The sequence below is a fragment of the Excalfactoria chinensis genome, chromosome 2, assembly GCF_039878825.1.
Source record: "Excalfactoria chinensis isolate bCotChi1 chromosome 2, bCotChi1.hap2, whole genome shotgun sequence".
In the NCBI taxonomy this organism is placed as follows: domain Eukaryota; kingdom Metazoa; phylum Chordata; class Aves; order Galliformes; family Phasianidae; genus Excalfactoria; species Excalfactoria chinensis.
The window spans coordinates 78,872,676-78,879,221 of record NC_092826.1 but is presented as its reverse complement, the minus strand read 5'-3'; positions in this window follow the sequence as shown (position 1 = coordinate 78,879,221).

Sequence of the window (6,546 nt, the reverse complement as noted above, 5' to 3'; positions counted from 1 at the left end):
ATGGTGAAGAGGACTGTGCAGATACTAAGGGGAAATGTAGAAAGCGTAGGGCTGGTACCAAGCTTGAAGAAGACCCAGGAAGTGCAATCTCCTGCCTTAGACCATGGCAGGAGGGATTATTCCAAGCCAGCTCAGTTGTGCCAGGGTAAGTTTGGGCTGAAATGTCAGGAAAAACTTCCTTACTGAAAGGGTTGTTAAGCACTGCAATGGGCTGCCTAGAGGGGTGGTTGAGTCACCATCCCTGAATGTGTTTAAAGTCTGTTTGGATGTGGTGCTCAGGGACACGATGTAACAGAGGGTTGTTAGAGTTAGGGTAGCATGGTTAGGTTGTGGTCAGACTCGAAGATCTTTAAGGTCTTTTCCAACCTGAATAGTTTTATGTTTCTATATACATTTCCTGCAGCCCAATGGGAGTGCAGTGGCTGTCCTGAGAGTGAGAAGTTGTCAGCCTTCTTGCTCCAGTGCAGTTTGTTTATATATAACCAACAATGCTTAGAGGTGAATGACAGTCATAGCAAATGCCAGTGCGTAAAGAGATTAACTCAGCTGTGTGAGCATGCTGGTTTCGTTTATCCCCTCAGCAGATCAAACCATTTAAGATTAAGGTCTTTAGTATAGCTAATTACAAGTAATCCACCATCAAGACAAGCTGCCTTCACTCTTGCCCAATGGCATGCACAAGACCCTGCGGTTTCCTTCCACTTTCAGAGGCCCGTTTTTGCTGTGTGTGTGTCACTGTTCTCACTTCCTTCTGGTGAAAGATGGTGACAGCTGACTGTTGTGGCCTCACAAAAAAAGAAAAGAAAAAAAAGAAAAAGAAAAAAGAAAGACAGTGGTGTTAGAACCGCCGCTTGCAACACCAGAGGGCCCGGGTTCGAATCCCCCTTGTGGCGCAAGGGGTAAAACTGCCGCTCTGCTACACTAGAGGGCTCGAATCCCGGGAGTTGGACTCAATGATCTCTAAGGTCCCTTCCAACTCGCATGATACTATGATACTATGATACTATGATGATGACATAGCTTGCTCTTTTGCTACATGAACTGCTTTATTTCTTTGGAACTCTCACATCAAAAGCGTTCCTATCTCACCTTTCACTGAGGAGGGTGTCTCAAACTTTTTGTATCTGGTTTCATTCATGTGAAAATGCCTTTCAGCGTCCAGTCTTACACATCCTCCTCCTCCTATGGCTGAAGATGTAGTAACTTGTCAGAACCTGTGGTGAAGAAGTGAGGGATAAGGTAGAAAGCACTGAGTACAATGTAGGAGGAGAAAAGAGGTAGTTAGAAAGGTAAAGCCCCGACCTCTCACCAGATAAGAGAGAGACGAGGAGGTTTACGTATCACTTAAGAATTAAGGTTCGTGTAGTTCTGGATCAGTTAACCACACTGTCATTATGGTGAAAAGCAGGTGGATGTGCTGCACCATCTTTAGTCTCAGATCTGGGCCACGTGAGTAATAACCATTCCTTTCCCATATGCTTGGGCTGTGCAACTCCTCTCTTAGGTTTTTGTGCCTTCTTTGGCCCAAAGAGAGCCCTTCCTTGCCCTGCAAACTGCATTATTATATTATAGAACTGCTGAGTTCCTTTGTTCCCTGTCACGTAGAATCATAGAATCAGTTGCTCAGGTTGGAAAATACCTTAAAGATCATGAAGTCCAACTGCAACCTACCCATAACACCCTAACAACTCTCTGCTAAATCATGGTCTAAGCGTCATCCAAACAGATTTTACACACATCCAGGGATGATGACTCAAACATAGGGAGCAGTTGGCTCTGTACTTGCTGTGCAGAGATGTATTTAATCTGGAAATACTACCCTTTTGTCTCCAGTTCCATGAAACAATTGCTAGAGAGTGTCCTCCTGCTGCGGACTAGGTTCTTGAGCCTGTGTACTTGTTAATAGGTTGTTTTTCCTTCTTTCTTTTGAGCTGCTTTTTATGAAGTGAAATGTCCTGCTGTTTTTGTGTTTGCTCTGGCACTTGGATTCCTCTGCTTTTCAGATGTTAAGCATCAGCCAGCATATTTGCCATCAGACAAAGCCTTGTTGCTGCAGCTCCACAAAATGTTACAGTTTGGACTGAGGTGAATTGCCTAATTCAGGGCAAAGATCATAGAATCATAGAATGGCCTGGGTTGAAAAGAACTGTAATGTTCATCTAGTTTCAATCCCCCTGCTATGTGCAGGGTTGCCAACCACCAGAGCAGGCTGCCCAGAGCCACATCCAGCCTGGCCTTGAATGTCTCCAGGGATGGGGCATCCACAGCCTCTCTGGGCAACCTGTCCCAGTGCGTCATCAGCCTCTGTGTGAAAAACTTCCTCCTAATATCCAACCTAAACCTCCCCTGTCTGAGTTTAAAACCATTTCCCCTTGTTCTATCACTATCCACCCATGTAAACAGCTGTTCCCCCTCCTAGTACTGGAAGGCCACAGTGGGGAAGAAGAGTAACATTCAGAAGATGGCTTTTGGTTTGTTTGTGGAAGAGGCTGTATGAATGTCTTTGCGTTTATAAGAGGTGAACTTGGTGACCCAGATATTTCTTCTAGTCTTCCACTTAGCTCTTGTGACTTGAGATATGTGTGGGACGCACAGGAATTGCAACCCACGGTTCAAAACCTAAGCGGTATTACTGACTCACTAAGGTGATTAGAGTGGATTTTTGTCTCAAACAACTCTCATCAAGAATCTCTGAGTTCTATAAGCTTTAGTGCTCGTTATCCGATTGCATCTTAGTTCTGGTACAAGTTAGCATCAGTACCAAAGAAATAAGGAAACTGTGCTATAGAGAAAGGAAGTGACCTACTTACAGTCATAAAGGAGTTGGAGAGAGGAGGGAAAGCCAGCATAAGTCAGGAGTTCTCCGACTCCTACGTTTCATCTGTAGGACAGCTTCCTCCAGCACAAAGGCAGCCTATGGGCCCTGTATGCTAGACCCTGTGCTGATCATATCTACCCTGTGGGTATCATGCCTTTTGACTTGCCTGGGCCACACTGAATGCAGAGGAATTGTCTTGGGACAGATACAGAAAATACAGTATGGTTAATGTGTATAAGTAACAAAACATATTATATATATTTATTGTTATTCAAAAATCAGCAACAAAAACATAAGACAAGCGGGATCTTTGACCTTGTTTTTGTGAAATGAACGCATCAATGTCTGGTTCAGTGGAAGTGGCTGCGATTCTTAGTGAGGTCTCGAGGTGTTCACCAGTGTTTTTTGTTGAAATATGGCTCTTCCTGTACTTCATCCTTGGAAGCATTTGTTTACAAATGTATGTGCTGCCAAAAGTGACGATGTGAAGGAGGCGTGGTTGTGAAGTGAGGGATATTTCTCTCTGCTAAGACTGTCTTCTAAAAGCTTGGAGAGAGACACGATCGACATTTTCTTTGTGTTGAATGTCTGGTTGCAGCTTTATAGATCCCGTTAGAAAACGTGCAGGTATTGTATTCATGTTGACTGAAAATGGAGCTGCAAATATATGGAACAATTGATGCTATCTTTTGGAAATCTTGAAACCCATTCTCAAATTCTTTTATCAAAGTTTAAAGCAGGCTGCATCTTTGCTGCTGCTCACGGCACCGTGTTTAGCCAACACATCAAAACGTCATTTCAAATGCTTCTTCATTTCAAATGCTGTTGTGGTTTGAAACATAGCACAGATAAATTGATTTTCACCTCGAAGGTGTATATTTAACTCATTTAAATGAGCAGCCAGATCCACCAAAAGTCCTAAATCTGTGAGCCGTTTTTAATCTTTCAATTCTGGCCCAATTTTTCCTTTTGATTCCATAAAAGAAGTGATTTCATTGAGCAAATCATAAACTCCTGGGAGCATTTTACCCCCAGCTTAGCCACCTTGCATCAGAAATGTAAACGGTGTCCCCAGAATTAGCACCCATACTTCAAGGAACTCCTGGAATTGTCCAATGGATTGAATCATTGCCTTCATGAAAGTTGCAGCTTCATGATTTGCACATTATCCACATTTAAAGCTTTCACACTTAAGTTTTCTTGCTGTGTGATGTGGTGACATTTCATCAGTCATGAGTTGCTGGTGGTAATTGCATTGTCTTCTATGAATGTTACAAGTCCCTCTTTTTTACCTGCCATTGCCAGGGCACTGTAAGTAGCTATATCAGATATATCTAATGCCATGACAAACAAGCACTGATCTGTCCAGTTTTTGTTGAATGCCCTTCCGCCCTTCCTCCCTCCCTCCCTCCCTCCCTCCCTTGTTTCCTTGTTTCCTTGTTTCCTTGTTTCCTTCCTTCCTTCCTCCCTTCCTTGTTTCCTTCCTTCCTTCCTCCCTTCCTTGTTTCCTTCCTTGTTTCCTTCCTTGTTTCCTTGTTTCCTTCCTTGTTTCCTTGTTTCCTTCCTTGTTTCCTTGTTTCCTTGTTTCCTTCCTTGTTTCCTTCCTTGTTTCCTTCCTTGTTTCCTCCCTTCCTTGTTTCCTCCCTTCCTTGTTTCCTCCCTTCCTTGTTTCCTCCCTTCCTTGTTTCCTCCCTTCCTTGTTTCCTCCCTTCCTTGTTTCCTCCCTTCCTTGTTTCCTCCCTTCCTTGTTTCCTCCCTTCCTTGTTTCCTCCCTTCCTTGTTTCCTCCCTTCCTTGTTTCCTCCCTTGTTTCCTTCCTTGTTTCCTTGTTTCCTTGTTTCCTTGTTTCCTTGTTTCCTTGTTTCCTTGTTTCCTTGTTTCCTTCCTTGTTTCCTTCCTTGTTTCCTTCCTTGTTTCCTTCCTTGTTTCTTTCCTTGTTTCTTTCCTTGTTTGTTTCCTTGTTTCCTTGTTTCCTTGTTTGTTTCCTTGTTTGTTTCCTTGTTTCCTTCCTTGTTTCCTTCCTTGTTTCCTTCCTTTCTTCCTTCCTTGTTTCCTTCCTTCCTTCCTTGTTTCCTTGTTTCCTTGTTTCCTTGTTTCCTTCCTTGTTTCCTTCCTTCCTTCCTTCCTTCCTTCCTTCCTTCCTTCCTTCCTTCCTTCCTTCCTTGTTTCCTTGTTTCCTTGTTTCCTTCCTTGTTTCCTTGTTTCCTTCCTTGTTTCCTTGTTTCCTTCCTTGTTTCCTTCCTTGTTTCCTTCCTTGTTTCCTTCCTTGTTTCCTTCCTTGTTTCCTTCCTTGTTTCCTTCCTTCCTTGTTTCCTTGTTTCCTTGTTTCCTTCCTTGTTTCCTTCCTTCCTTGTTTCCTTCCTTCCTTCCTTCCTTCCTTCCTTGTTTCCTTCCTTCCTTGTTTCCTTCCTTCCTTCCTTCCTTGTTTCCTTCCTTCCTTCCTTCCTTCCTTGTTTCCTTCCTTTCTTCCTTCCTTCCTTCCTTGTTTCCTTGTTTCCTTCCTTGTTTCCTTGTTTCCTTCCTTTCTTCCTTCCTTGTTTCCTTCCTTGTTTCCTTCCTTCCTTCCTTTCTTGTTTCCTTCCTTGTTTCCTTCCTTCCTTGTTTCCTTCCTTCCTTGTTTCCTTCCTTCCTTGTTTCCTTCCTTCCTTGTTTCCTTCCTTGTTTCCTTGTTTCCTTCCTTGTTTCCTTGTTTCCTTCCTTGTTTCCTCCCTCCCTCCCTCCCTCTCTCCCTTCCATTTTCTTTTGAGCCACCATTAATTAGGCTGCAGTATTAATATTAGTGATCACCGTGTGTTTCTCGCCAAGTGGCACAAGCACATGCCACATGTAATACATGTGGGGTTGGATGGGACTGAGTGTCTGGTAGGTGCAAGAGGAAGAGTCAGCACTGCACTGCACCTTTCCAGTTTTTCAGCCTGTAATGGTGCTGATTGCACACTGATGGTTTGATTGTTACTGAGCAGTGGGTGCACATCTGGTGCTGGGCCAAACTGAGCCATTTGGCAGTGGAACCTGTATGTCAGGGCTTGAACTGGAGGTTGATTGAGCACCTGCTGATGGAATGTGGTTGGCCATGTGACCAGAGAGGGTGGACTGAAGGTGGAGCCACCCTGAGCTCATATAAAGGCCTGCCACTGAAGGGAGAGCTTCTCTTGAACCTAAGTTGTTTCCTGTGAAGCGGTGCTGCATAGCCAGAGATCTCTTCTGCTGGGTGGTAAGTTCAGTTCTTTCTCTGTGTGACTTTTGGCCTACCTGTGAGTGCTTTGATATTGCCAAGAACCTGTCAGAAGCAATTTTGCTTCTTTGTGAGCAGAACAGATACCTAGAGGGTATTAGAAGCTAGCAAAGAAAGCCCTTTATAGTACTAGAGAGCTGTTAGTTGGCCCTGCTTGCACTGGATGATCTTTCCTACTTTGTCTGCCTTTAGATCCCTCTGGCCATGTGCAAGGCTGGGCATGTTTCAGAAACCTGAAGTTTCTTGCTCTATTTTTCACGTGGCTCCAAGGCTGAACTAAGGCCTTTGTTGTAGTGTAATGAAAAAAAAAAGAAAATTAATGCAGATAAAACCAGAGCTTATTTAATGCCACTTGGATCAGTCAGGGGCCAAATTCGAGAGTATTGCCTCTGTTTGGAAAAGTGGCTGCAGGAAGAGGGAGCGAAGTGTTGTCAGCCCACTTCAAGTCCACATATCAAACGTTTGCAACAGTGTCTTCTCTGAGTTTTCCATTC